At 41.2% G+C, this 14,730-nt stretch overlaps 1 protein-coding gene across 6 annotated transcripts in view; it reads left to right on the forward strand.

Annotated features, from left to right (window-relative positions):
- Positions 1-14,730, forward strand: part of NDST2 (N-deacetylase and N-sulfotransferase 2) — a 126,697-nt gene that overhangs the window by 75,537 nt on the left and 36,430 nt on the right. For all 6 annotated transcript variants that reach the window (XM_039727267.1, XM_039727264.1, XM_039727266.1 and 3 more), the window contains one exon: positions 117-176. The gene's annotated coding sequence lies outside the window, so the exon portion shown is untranslated. The remainder of the gene's footprint in view (positions 1-116; positions 177-14,730) is intronic.

Below are 14,730 nucleotides of genomic sequence, written 5' to 3' on the forward strand. Positions count from 1 at the left end.
AAGGTGCTCCTGCTAAGTAAATGTTTACCAACACTGCTGAAGGCTAACGTTAGGGAAGAGGGAGAGGGAAAGATTGTTTTTAATTTTGTTTTGTCTCTTTATTTATTTTAAAACAGAACCTTGTTCCTGAGTGAAGCAACTGATGAGTATTTTCCTTCACCACACGGTGATCAAAGGTAGGTGCACAATCTTTTGCATTTTTATGGACTGACATATTCAGATTTGGTCAGGAGAAGGCCTCCAGTCCTTCTGAGCAGTCTCATGTCAGAAGAGAGACATGGATTAGGAGGAGACTAGACTATTTTGCTGCAGTGTGAAGTTGCACTCTTCTTTCATCCCTCTATAAAGAGTTGCAGAGGAAAAAATTTCTTGTCTCTGGTCTTCAGTTGCACAGTTGTCAGCATAAAGTGGCAGATGAGTTAATTTAGATCAGGAAGGAATTTCTGATGCAGTGCTGGGACTGTGATGCTGTGATAGGACTGGGTGGTTGCTTACTGCTGACTTTATTTAGATGGAGTTACGACTTCCATACCTTCTGGGCAAAATTTGGGGCCATGTCATTCATTATCCATTAACTCTGCCTTTGAAAAGAAATGGGAAGGATGTGGGCTAAAAAGCTTTTAAAGTTTCAGATGTTGCGTTTCACAGAATCTCTGACCCGTGCATAACAGCTGTAAGAACCCTTTGGGAATAACTATTTATGTTGCTCCCAGCATACTGGAACTGCATTCATGACTTAAACCCACAGGAAATATCATAAATGTAATTAAAAATTAAAAATAGAAATACTGGATTGGTCAAAATTCTGTGCTGGAGGAAAGGAGTCCTGCTTCCCCCCCCCACTTCTGTTTGGATGAATAGTGAGGGAAGGTTATTCTTGTGGAGTTAATTTAGTATATATGTTTGAATACTGCACTCTTAATGTAGCAAAAAAAAGCACTGTTCTGCCAAGTTGACAGAAAACTTGCAGAGATTCAACCTCCTGTAATATTTATAATTTTCAGGTGCTAATATACTTACAAAAGTGTTAATCCTGTTTTAGTAATGGAGGTTCCTACAATCAGTGCAGTAGAAAGATGGATGATGTGGTACAGTGAAAGGTTCTTAGATTTTTTTCTTGGAAAGAACAGAGATGATTTAGTTCTGTATGTGTGCTGACCCAATCTGATTGAAATAATTTCTCATGCCTTAAAAAGTGCTGTATGGATTTCTCAGATTTATATAAGTAGACCCTATGGATTTAACTGTGCAGAAAATCAGGGGGCAGAGAAGGGAGGATGGAACAGCTCATGACTTAGGCAAGTAGCCTGGGTTTATAGAAGGGAGATGGCAGAGCTGGTGCTTAGTGCTGAGTTCCAGTGTACTGTACCTGAGGTGTTGAGGAAAGGTGGATATGCTGAAACAAGGACTTTGGGCTCTCTGGGCCCTACACATGCTACAATACTAAATTCCTTTGTATGTCAACCAGAAGCTGAACTTTACCTGAATTTTCCTGTTAAGGCTCTGATACTGCTGTCAAATGAAAGATTTCTTCCCGGGCTGATTTCCACACAGGTCCCACTTTCTTTTGACAGCCACTCATGCTGCAGCTTTATGCTTTTTCACAACCCTTACCCTGAGTTTTCTAGAGACACGTAGACAAGAGTCCTTAGGCCTTAGTTAGATAAAAGGATCTGGGAAGAGAGGTATGACCTATATACTTGGTGTGGCCCTGTTATCATTCCAGTGTGATTCAAATACTAAATCATGTCTCCTGTAAACTTTCTATCAGTTTTGCAGGTGACATTTGCAGAGAGACTAGTAAAGGAACAAAAATAACTTGAAATGTGTGATACATGTGTTTTTCTACTTGCAGTACATTCTTGTGAAGCGTAAACTGGTAGAAGAAGCTGCAGCTAAGTTTGCAAACTCAAGATTTTAAAAAGAATAAGTTATACAAAAATTTGACATGGAGTAGAATGAGTATAGTGACCACATTAGCATTCTACTCAGCTTGAATAGTGATGTACTTCCAGAGACATTTAATGTAATTTTCACTTGTGAAACTGATAGATATTTATAATAAGTGAAAGAGTCAAAATATTAATGGAATGCTTCATGTGTTCTACTAGTGTCAATGTATATGTGACATCATGGCTAGAGGAGCAAAGGGAGAGCAATGTTTGACTTAAGGCAGAGCCACAGTAAATTGCTACTGCACCACTGATTTCATTGACACAAAGGGGAGAAAATGGGAAAGCAGAAATGGAGAAATTATAGGAGATGAAAAGGGGACCATGCAGTTAGAACACATAGCCAGGTAGTCCATGCAGAATCCATTTCACTCTACATAAAAGCAGAGTTATTGGAAAATTTAAGCTATTATTATTAATTTAAAAATGGAATTTAGGCTTTTCTTGTACTAGTACATGGTTAGTTCATCCTTAGCAATACTTACTGCTTAAGACTAATATCTTAATGCTTCCTGCCTATGCCAGTAATATCCCACAGTTAAATTACAGAAAGTGCGTGCCAAAATGCCTGTAGCATACTTTTCAAAAGACATTTATTTTCCCAAAAGTCTTTATTTTCCTGTGAGATATCTCAGCTCTGTTCAGTTGTAGCAGAAATAGAGGGGCAACTAACTTGTTTTCTATTATATTTTAACTTTTTCTGGTTCCTAACTGTGTCTGTTTTGTTAGTTGGTTCTAATAAGGATTTGTCTGCCAGGTCAGTCACCTTTGCAGTCACCAGTTCTTCATGTCTGGAGCAGGTTGCAGTAAACCAGTTCCTTTGAAACTTTGTGGAATTGACCTAATATTATCAAAGAGGTGCTGTCATCGAAACACCTCCAGAGGTGTGCTAGTTTATTTGAATGGTGTGTCTTCATGACACTGTGCCATATGTATTCAATGGGGGTGAATTCTAGTGCTTGGACAGCACTAGAAAACATTTTAATTAGCTTATTGATCTGAAGTTTGAGAACTGGCACATTCATAGTGGATTTTTGCTCGTTACAATTTACATCATTTTTAAGGATTGGCTGTTGCTGAAGATGAGTATGTCAAGTGTTAAGGATTAATACAAAAATTAATTAACTATCTGAAATTATAAGCCCTGTGAAGTGTAAAGAGCATGTAAGACTAGCAACCTGCATAGCCATACCACTAACCTCTTTATCCTTTCCTCCATATAAGCTTACTTCATCCCCAAGTGGGCCTTGGAGATCTGTGAGATAAGAAATGTGAGCACAGCTGAACAGAAAAAAAAATTAATTACAAAGCAGAAAGGCATGACTTAGGGTGCTTTGTGGGGGCATGTTCCTCCCTTTGGGATGTATCATCTGTTTGTCAATTGAGTGGCTTAACTCTGACCCTTTTTACCTTATTCATCATGCATTTTAAATGAATATCATGGTTGGGGAATGCTGCATTCAATACATTAAGAGCTTTCCCCCTCCCTTAACATGGAAGATGAAAAGTAACACGTTATTGTTAGGTTTTCTTCTATAAATGTAGATGCATATTCTTCCTTTCTTTCACCTTCTTTCACAAAATGATTCATGTGCTTAATATATTACAAAATTCTGTTGGTCTCTCAGATTTTATTTTCTGTATCTGGTATTAAAGTTGTTGGTCCAAGGCCCACACCAAACTGCCAAGGTCTGTCTGAAGGCCATGTTAAAGGCTTCAGAAATCAACTTAGGTTTTGATTATGGACAACTTGGAGGGCTTCCCAGAAAAGACCTGGGCAGTTGACAGTTAAGAGATGAATATTGCTTCCATTGAATTTTAAATTTGTTCCTGCAACCACTATGCACCAGCCTCTTGTGAGGGTACAGCATGAGCTAGGAGCTGGGGCAAGTCAGAAGGCAAGGGTGACCCCAGTGCAGCAGTGCCACCACTGATGGGGCACAGTTCCACAGGTCTGAGCGTGGCAGGCAGAGCTGGCTGCTGGTGGCAGGATTTGTTGACTCTCCCAGGTGAGATGGAGCAATGAGGTTCCATCCAGGAGTTGAAGTCATGGCTGGAGACCAAGCAGCAGCATGGGTCCAAAGGCCACCCAGGAGAGAGGGCCAAAGAGAACTGGGTTCAAGTTACACCATGTATACGAGGGATCTTTCCAGAAGAAGAGCTTCCTACAGCCTAAGTCAATGCAGGAGATGAAGCCAGAGCAGGGCTGCAGACAGGTATTCCTGCAGCAAAGCTCAGGTAGGGGGCCAAAGAGAACTGGGTTCAAGTTACGCCATGTATATGAGGGATCTTTGTCAATGCAGGAGATGAAGTCAGAGCAGGGCTGCAGACAGGTATTCCTGCAGCAAAGCTCAGGTAGAGAGCAGGGGGCCAGGCCCAGCCTTAAAGCAGGGTGCAAAGGGAGTGCATGGAGGTCCACTTGAGAGTAGTCCATGTCATCAAAGGCTGATGGTGCCCTCAGGTACTGACACCTTTTGTTCCTTAGTGGGATGAAAGGTTGCTTGTTCCCTCTACTGTCATCTCACACAAATTTTAATTATAAACTGATACCAATAACAAAGCCTCTTTGTTTCACTGTAGGAAAAGAAAAGCGCTTTCATTCACATATTTATTCTGGCTTCAGAAATTGTAGCCTCGCTGGATAGGCGTTCATTCCAAATGGGGTGGATAGTGGTTCACTTGTCTCTTGCTGTTAGAGACAGAGGTGTGTTTTTGAGATACAAACCTTTTGCTGTTTGTTTTGCTTTGTTTTGTTTCCCCTCTAAATTCCAACATCAACTACAACCAGAATGGCAAGGACCTTTTCAAGAACGACTCTTGTTTTCTATTTCAGTGCCAGGAGAAAAAAAAAGATAATATGACATAGCTGTATATTTGATTGAATTTCAGGTAGGGTAGATTTCACCATTGGCGACATGAACATTCATGCCAGCTAGAAATTTACCAAAATACATGCAAATAAAGTGAGTTGATTGAAGCTGAAGGGATTGTACCTACTCAAGTCTGCAAAGTCAGTCTCCTTTCTCAGTCCAATCCCCACCTCCGTTCTGGAAGTGTTCTCATGGCTTGTTAAGGTAATAAACTCTTGTGGGGTTTAATCATAGTCTTCCTTATGCTTTGGGGTGGATCTCTGTTATCCTTAGTTAAAGAGGAAATTCAGGAGAGTAAACTGTTCTTCTGTTAACAAGCAGATATTGGCTGGGTTAAGTGCATCCTTGAATCTTCTATCCCTTCCACAGCTGCTAAGGTGTATGAGAAGTTTTACCTTCTCTCTGGGTGATCCCTAGAAAATCTGAATTGTGCCCCAGTATCTTTTTTAAAAGAGTTAAGGTAATATATATTCTGTCTCAATATTTGGGTGAGGAAGAATGAAGAAACTCAAAGTAAATAATTTTTTTTCAGTTAGTAAGTGCACTATTTAAGTACCTCAATAGTAATCTATCTTTGCTGGTATTTTTTCATGGGAATTTACACACAAATGTGTTTGGTCTTCACTGGCTTCAGTGAGAATTTCAAGATTTATGGTACTGGCTACATTATACCCTTTGTGTTGTCTCCAGCTGTAAATATGGTAAATTGAATTAGTGAGATGGTGGACAGAGCCCTGGGGGACAAGATCTTTGAACAGGGTAGACTGGGGATGGGGTGTGTGTGTGTGTGACTGAAGAACTTGTGTTCATAATTCTTACTTGGCACTTCATCATAAACCATACTTTCTAATATTTTTTAAACTAATAGATATAGAAAAGATTACCAGCAAGTGTTCAGTAAGCCTGAATCTCTGTAAAACACTGGAGACTGGAGAAAGGTGTATTAAGTGTATGGTGGAAACCTATCATGAAAATCTCAGTTATTCTAAAAACTGGTTCTTTGTTGTGTGGAGTCAGAATTTTCTGTCGTCTTTCTGATTAGTGGAGTATCAAGAGATTTCCAACATCTGCTGTTTGCATACTGCAGCTTGAATGGAAAGGGTTTGTTTACTGGCATACATGGAAGCTAAAAAATTTAATGGTTTTAGGTTATGATACTATGAAAATTTGTCAGCATTATCCATCTGCAGTTCACAAAGAGGCTTGCAGATTCGTAGTGCTGCATTGTAGCATGACATGTATGTGAGATGTGATTTTTTTTTTTAATAAGGCAAAACAGAGAATTGTCTCCTCTCTTAGATGTGGAAAGAGCATTTTTCAAAGGTGCTCAACTTCCATTTATCTTTCATTGATTGATTAGAACAGCAGCTCTAGTTTTATGTGTGTAATCCTTATCCCTCAGCACCTCGTCTTTTATTCACCGCTTAGCAATAAATATCTTTGTGGTTGTGTGCTTTCCTTTCTGAAAGACTTCAGTGCTTTTTTCAGTTTTCATATTAAAAAAATGAATGAAGAATTTGTGCTTTTTTTTTGTAATATAAGGTAATATAATGTTTTTGTAATATATCTTCTAGGATTAAAAAACACTGAGCAAATCTTTGTGCCACTGTAGGGCAGAAAGAATACCTGTTGTGTGCCTATTCTGAATGAGTTTTATTGTTAATTCAAAAGGAAATTAATTTACTCTTAATAAACATTTTAAAACATTTTCTACCTTACCTTCCAGGTTTTTTAATTTTTGGTCCTGCCAAAACAATGAGACAATAGGAAATATCTTTGAGGCAGACCTTAAAGCTGGGCATTCTACAAAAGCAGGTTAAATCATAGTAGGTAAGCCCAAGAGCCTGGTACTTGACCCTTGTTTCTGATTTTAGTTTTTAGTTTGTTATTGTCAGGATAAAATTTTAAGGAGGTGTTTTTTTCACTTTATAACATGATGAATCAGTGAGATCCAGACCTCTTCCAGAGTGCTCTCTACTGCCCTGTAACATTCCATTGCATTAAGGTCACCCTGTCTTACTACAGAAGTGTTGGCTGTGCACTGTCAGCTCCTGTCATAGGAACTCCTCTAGAGATATGTGCTAGTATGTCATCCTGTCTGAAAACCCTCTACTCCCAAACCCTGACTGGGAAAGGATACAACTTTGAGCATACCTGGGGCATTGCATCTTTGAAGAGCAGAGTATTCTGCTGTGGTAGGAAGTGCCTCCTTTCCTGCCTCCACTTCTTACAGCACCGTTTCCTGTTACCTTTTGAAGTAGAGAGCCCCTCTTGTGCCAGAGTTTAGCTCCTGCCCCACCCCCCAACCATTGCTACCAAAAGCGCTTACACAGGGACAGAGCATAATCTGAGATTTATGTATTTGTTCTTTTAACATGTTAATTTTTTATTAGTGGTGCACAAGAAGGTGATTTTTCTTTGTCCCTCTGTAGATTTATTCCAGTCTCCAGATTCCAATAATAGTGTCTGAATATACACAGTTGATTTGCTCCCTGCACCGCCCCAAATGAGATCAGCTCCCTGAGTGAAACTGCAAACCACATTAGAGCAAGAGAAGCAATTTACTGCTGCCAAATACATTTTCTGAGTGTAGTTTCTCTCATCTTGTCAGCTTGTCAGTCTAGAAGCATCCATAAACCCGTGACAGCTTCAGAAGATGAACTCTGGCAGCAGGCTGTCAGGGTGCCAGGCACTGCTGTCTGTGGGCTCCCTTTTTTTGCTCTCCCTCTTTGCCTGCCTGCTTGCTCTCCCTCTGCCTGCCAGCCTCTCTCTTCTCTGCCTCCCTCTCCCTCTTCCCCCACTCACTCCCCACCTCCCTCTACCTTATTGATGTGGCTTTAGGTGCTGCTGTTCTTGGTGGTGGTACCTTTCCAGTTTCCTCCTTGATCTTCTTGCCACTGGAACAAAAGGAGAGCTGGCTGCCCATGCTGCAGCACCTGCCTTTGCAGCCTGAGTAGTGGCAGGGAGGAAAGTGGGGCGCTCTGCTCCTCGCTGCCTGCGCCAGCAGTGAGCTTGTTCAGTCACTTTGCTATAAATGTCTTTGAACTGCTGCCAGATCCCATTGTCTGCCGTGCAAACGGAGCTCAACGCCCCACCGTGATTCGATGCACAGTGTGTAACAGGAGGAAGGAATGGAGCTGTTCCCACCCTGAGGAGCATCTCGAATCTGCCGTGTGCCATGAGAAGCTGAGCAATGGACCATGCTTTCCTTTGCACCCATCTTCCTTACTTTCCTCTCATTGTTCCTGAGATTTCAGGGAGTGACAGGGAAGCTTTTCAGAGAAGAGCTGCAAGGCAAGATAGTTTCTGGGGGGAAGGGAGCTGTGCTTTTGGACTGTTTATGTGGGACTGTGCTTTGCCCACCACCTACCTGTAGCTGCAGAATGGTGTAGCTGCTAGTCTTTAATGGTGCTTATGCTCAGCACTAATGTGCTCTTTTTAGTAGCATGAATCTATTTACATTTTTCTCCATTTGCCTGTGCTTAAAATTACAGCATCCTTAGGCTCACAACATGTGAGAGATTTTGGCAACACTGAGCAAAGGGAAGGCAGCCACTGGTACTAATGGTTTAGCCATCTACCAACTGTGCAGCCCAGCTGCCCTTCCCCAGAAAGGCCAGCTCACTGTATGATTTTTGTGAAGACCAGCTCTCAGGCTTTCTTGCTTTCCATTTGGCTTTTCCTTGGGTTGCTGACTCTCTGACCCCTTTGGATAGAGTAACTGCATGTAAGGATTTCACTTTTAAAGGTAGGAATTTGAATCTTTGTGCCTATCTTCACTATTCCTTGTCTAAGTGCTACCTAGGTTGTTACAAGAAAACACTGTTTTCTTTCATGCCTTGCTGTTTGACTGCTTGTTAACCAGTCATTATCTGCAAGGACAATGCTTTGAGAGGAGGATGGAGGAGCTGCTATTCAGTGACTGTATTAGGCAGTACACTAAGTGGAGTTGGCAGGGCTTGTATCTCATACTGATATGCCTGCTATAGCTCCTTGCTCATTAAGCTCTTTGTTAGTTCCTTCTTCTCTGCCTCCCCCTGCTCCCCTTTTCTCTCCTCACAGAATGTCTCTGCATCTAACCTTGCTGCTGGGTCAAATTCAGGTTCTGAAATGTGCTGGAGGAGGATGAAATCTGGCCTGTGATGAATTGGTGGCTCATTAATGCACTTGAGTAGCACAGGGAAGGTGGTTGTAGCTGTGCATGCCTTTGCCTAGGCTACTGCTCATGATGCACTATAAATAGATACTTCCTTGAACCTTCATTGTCATTTATGTCTTGGCTACCAGACTGGTAGATGAAGAGATATCAGCAATATTGGCAATTGATGAAATCACTGTAAAGATCAGACCCATTACAGAGAACATTTAAAAAATCAGATGATGCCTTATATCTTTTCTGAGGACTAAATCACAATTATTAGTGTTTTGTCACACAGCAATCCAAATTCTCATTTGCATCTCAAGGGCAAAGCTAGTTCTGCTTAGTTAATATTTAGCAAGATGAAAGCTTAGAAATGGAAATTTTTATAGATATTCTTTTTCCTTTAACCACAGACTAGTAAGTTATGATCCGTTGGTTAACAGTGCGTTTGATTTCCATTATCTTTTTAGTTTCTCAAGAAAAAAGATTCACTTGGAAGACTGAGGGTTTTTCTGGTCATTAAGAAACTTCTTGATCTTCGAGCTGACATGTAGCTGCCATTCTCCTGGTCGAGGCACATTAAACAGAATTTGGGTCTTTGAAAATATTCTTTTATTAACCAGTCACATTCATGTCGATAGTACAGATGCTTCTGAAATTTGACCAGACGCTGCAGATGTAGAAAGCAAAAGCATGGCCTGGAGTATAGACTTGAGACTTTTCACAAGGCCTCTTTTCTTAATGGTCTTTGGTTTTTCATCTTAAAGTGACAAATATAAGTTAGGTGGTTAGCCTGCATTGTAAGCAACAGTGTAGATGTAGCTCTTGCTATCTAAAACCTGCCCTCGGGAATGTGGCTGTGTGGAAGAGGAGACACAGTTTGCAATTACCTTCTCTACCCTTCCCCTTCACTCCCCAAATTCAGCTCATAAAGGATGAGGAAGGGTGATGGTCTCTGTTTAAGTGATGTCATATACTTCAGGTTAGATAAAATTGCAGTGAGTTTTTTTCCATATTGTTTTAGGATGTGGCCTTTCCATAAGCCATCCTGTTCAAGAATCCCGAAGATATAAAGAAAAGGCATATTTTGATAGGAGTGCTTAACCAAAAGAGAGCCAATGAACCCTGTTGAAGGGTTGCTGCTAACTCAAAAATCTTGGATCTCACTTCACTGCTGGAATTGTCAGACAGCTTCCCATGTGGCTTTTCAGCTTTGATGAAGGAAATTACTAAAAAATACAAATGATCTTTCAATATAAACTTTCTCTATTTTTTTAAACCATTTGAAATGCTGTATTAACTGTTCACCTTAGATGTACCCTTATTAACCCTACTGCTGTCCTTCCTGTGCAAGAACCACGTTAGGCACAGTAAAATGCTGCAGTATGTCAGAGGTGTTTCAGGAACACAGCAGCCCTTTGCCTCAAGGCACAGTTAAGCTCACATTGCAAGGCCCCTGTTCAGCCTGGTGTTACCACTTGGGACACAGACATGTCCCTGTTGCTGTACCTCCTTTCACACCTGGACCTTGCTGAATTTTTCTTCCAGCAGGGTGAAGTGCCGCTTGTAGAGCAGAGCTGGACAGGAGCAGGTATTAGAGCAGTTCTCACTCTGTGGGGCGCCTGTTTTCTGATGCTTCATGATGGAGTCGCCTGGTGCAGTAGTAAAAGCATTCAGCTATGTTTGAAAGCTGGGAACTTTGTCTTATTCTCTGCAACGCTCTAAAGAAGGTGATTTCTTAACCTTGTTTCAAAAGAAACACTTGATAGTGCTCATTTGTGAAAAATGTTGGGTTGCTGGAAAATAGGAGGGGGAAGATGTAAAGAAGGAAGGTCTGCAGACTGAGCCTGCTTGCACACATTATGATGAGCCCAGGCATGAAGTGAAAGGAAAACTCTGAGCTCTTCATTATCTAATGCTCTCTTAGAGCAATAACAAACTCACTATAGAGTCAGCAAGCCCAGCCCAGGGACTTGTGGAGAGGGAGCACACATTGTTCTTAGAATATGGCTGGTGCTGGAATATTTCGCTGCAACTATGAAGCCATTTTTAATGCAAAATATTCCTCAAAGGAATTTGGTTTTGTAGCTTTCTATTTGAAAAGCTGCTTTCAGTCAATGTGATGCCTTCTTCCAAACAAAAGGCTGTGGCATTAGGTATTGTATGAACATAGTGTAGTCTTGCTTTTTCATACCCCTTATATGAGCTGAGATTATGCAGAGACCCTCCTTTTTGGAACTGAAAAAACCCAAATGGAAACATTTACCTCTCTCTACTTTAGTGTGTTGTAGCTTTTCAGCCTTTTTGTAGTGCTTAGTGACCACTTTATATTGTGTGCTTCATTTCAGAAAAAGTAAATTATTTTGATACTGAAAATTCAAATGCAGAATATATTTGTGTAAAGGCCAAAGAGTCTTCCTGGGGAGAGAGATGGGGAGTGTGGGAGAGCACATAATACAAACCTCCAGAGTCTCCCACTTGTTTGGTTTGTATTTCTATAAGGAGCAGAGGGTAGAAGATAGTGTTACTTCTGAGGTGGAAGCATTCATGGCATTGATTCATCCAGCAGATGCTACATCAGTTGGTGGACTACTCTGTTTAGCATTGTGGGGTAAGTGGAACTCTCCCATAAAAACGTATGAGAGGACTCATATGTCCTCTTTATTTGTATTCATAGCAGAGTATTTGCAGAGTCCAAGGTGATTCTTCATATAAGCAGTTTGACCTAAAATAAACTCTGTCTTCCCCCTTTTCAATAAATTAAATGTCACTGCCTGTAGTTTAACCTCCAAGGTGGCTCTTGTTGAATGAATGTGATTCCCGTTTCAATGCAAATAACAGCAGTGAAGGAAAAGAAATATATGATAGCCTGGAAAATGCAGTGGAAGGGAAGAGAATTTTCATGGAGCAGCCTTTATGTTGTCAGCAAACCAAGCTGAGTTACAGATCTTCTGCTATTTGAGAACTCATGGAGAATTTTTGACTTTCTGTCTGTCTCAGATCTGGTTCCCTGGAATGTTTGCAGTAGAGCAGCAAGTGGTGGCAGTCCCACCCTTATCACTGTTTTGAAGTTTGTGTTTTACCCAGGTAACACCAGGATACCAATTCATTCTGATACATTCACAAAGTGCTGTACAGGCATTGATGCTCAGTATCATTGTGTAATGTGATTCCCATTTTCCGGATGGAGTTCCGGAATGTGTAACCACATCAAGGTAAAAGTGGAGTAAAGGACTGAAGTCAGCCTTACCCTTGAATTCCCTGGCATTTAGGACGATGTCTGGCTCACTCCCAGAGAGTACATAAAGAATTCTCACTGTCTCAAAGATTCTTTGAACCAATTTCTGCTGTTTATGGACCAGTGCACAAAGACAAATTTAGGATTTTAATGTCCCACCCAGTCTCATCTCCTGTGATAATGCTGCTTGTCCTTTTGTTCTTGTAAAAGAGGAAGAACAGAAAGACAGAAACCAAACAGGGCACTGAAGTTTCTCTGGCAGCTCCTAATGTTGGTCTCTTGAACACAGGATCCTTGCCTGTAGCTCATCTGTGGAGTCTTCCTCTCTGAATGCTTTGGGAAATTGGCATTCGGATGAGAGGACAAAAATTGGGTCCTTAGTTTATGTATGCAGGAATTAGAAAACAGTCACCCTGTCTTAACTCTGAGGAGGAGCTGAGTGAGGGTAGCAGAAAACTTGATAACCCTTACCCACAGCCTGTGGCACTGCTGCCCAGGGACAGCCTGGCTGAGCACAGGGACACCAGGGCGTGAGACCAAGGGCCATGTCCCTGGGTGTCCTGAAGCTGAAATGACCAGTGCATTTGTCAAACTGCCACCTTGTGTGGCTGAGGAAGAGAACGATGATCAGGTCTGCCCTCCTGGGAGGGGTGGGGTGATACTGGTGAGTTTGCACAGCTCTCCATGCCCCTCTCAGCTGAGGGGAGGTCAGGCAGCAAAGCTGGCACCTGGCACACAGGGAGGAGGCTGGGTTGCATCCAGTGGCAGGCAGCTGCTTCATGATGCTGCCTGGTCGTGTCAGCTAAATTGGTTGGAAAAATTCAGGCAAGCAGTGAAGAATATGGGCAAAAATGAACACAAAACCACTGGGGCAGGATTCTTGCTATAGGTACCAAGATGTCAGCAGGTCCTCTGAATGTGCTTTCTGTTAACGCTTGCAATCACAGATATTCTGCAAGCCACTTAGCACTTCACAGGAGAGTGGGGACAAAGTCAAAGCATTTCAAATTACTGCAGAAAGACTAACCCAGATTCATAATGAAGACTGAATTTTACAGGCTTAATTTCTTTGTTGTGTAAGAAAACAGCATGTCTTCCGTAAAAGTTTAACCTTTATATTTCTGTATACCATATAGAAATATGGTGACTATATTCTATATTCTAGCTATAATTCTGTATTCTATAATTCTATATTCTAGCTACCAAATTATGTGAGAGTTAAGTAGACCAAATCATTAGAGTTAAAATTAATTTCATTATTTTATTTCTAAAATTAATGTGTAAAATTTTAAAATATATTTATCATTATGTATATTTTAGTAACATAGCTCTTCGAAGTTGCTGTCTAGCTAAAAATTATTTATTATGTTTTGTCTGCAAAGAAGAAGAAGGTAGAAAACTTCAGAGTTGGGATCCAGACTGCCTTTGCTCTCTGATTTTCAGCACTATTGAGTAGAAAAAGGAGGAAAACATCATGTCTGGAAGTATAGTGTTAATCTAATCTGAGGCTATGAGAAAGCATTAATTATTTAGTAATAGTGTTGCTGCAAAGTTGAGTTTGAATTACTTGAATACAGAATGCAGTTTCTCTCCCATCACATCCACACAAGATATAGTGTTAAGTGATCTGAAAACTATAAAGTATCTGTTACTTCAGTGAAATCAATTAGCACATTTGAACTTGGGATTTCAACATTAATGATGAAATTTCAGCATTTATAATGTTTCTTGGGATTATTCTTTAATGCAGGTAATCTCTCTAGCTGTCAGCTAGCTAATACCACTTTTGTCTCTGTGTGGGACATGGTTGACCATTGAAAGGGCAGAAAGCACTGTTGGAATGTAGTTGAGGTGACTTTACTGCCATAATGTAGCTCTGGCCTTCCGTTGCTCCAGAAAGCTTTGTTCTGGACAAAGGAAAGGGATGAATGCAGTAAGTACAGCAAGCATGTTAGGTTTTTCACAACCAAACCAGTAGTGCCTTTAGGGTATGGATGCAGTAATGTTGCAGTGTGTCTGGAGTATTGTGTGACATGGTGAATTTCAGAGGTCCAGACTGTATGAGCCCTCCTCTATCAGCATTAAATGCGTAAGCTGTAAGCATGCTGCCCTGTTTCTGGTGGAATTTGAAGGTGAGTTGTTAAGCCTTTTAGACCATGCTTGTTTTGGTTATTAGACAAACTATGGGTTTTTTTTAAATGCAGGGAAGCTAGTCCTAATGTCTTAGGAAAATTCTGTCTTTAGGCACTACATTTCCACCTCCTTAAGCAATGTGAGCTGTCATTTTCTCTTACTCCCCTCTGACATGCTGTGCATTCCTCCAATTATCTCTTCCTCCTACTCCCCTAGGGTTAGGGTTTTGAAAACCACAAAGCCCAGGGCTCCGGGCACACTGCAGCTGCAAAAGGCATGCCAAGGGGAGCACAGAACTGCCACAACATGGCTCCCCCCCCACCTTTCTGCTTGGCACCAGCCTCAGCCCATGGCTGCTTTTACTGCTCTGCCTAGGGTTAGGGTTACACCTAGGGT

This window comes from Passer montanus, unplaced genomic scaffold (assembly GCF_014805655.1).
Source record: "Passer montanus isolate IOZ18808 unplaced genomic scaffold, ASM1480565v1 scaffold61, whole genome shotgun sequence".
NCBI lineage: Eukaryota > Metazoa > Chordata > Aves > Passeriformes > Passeridae > Passer > Passer montanus.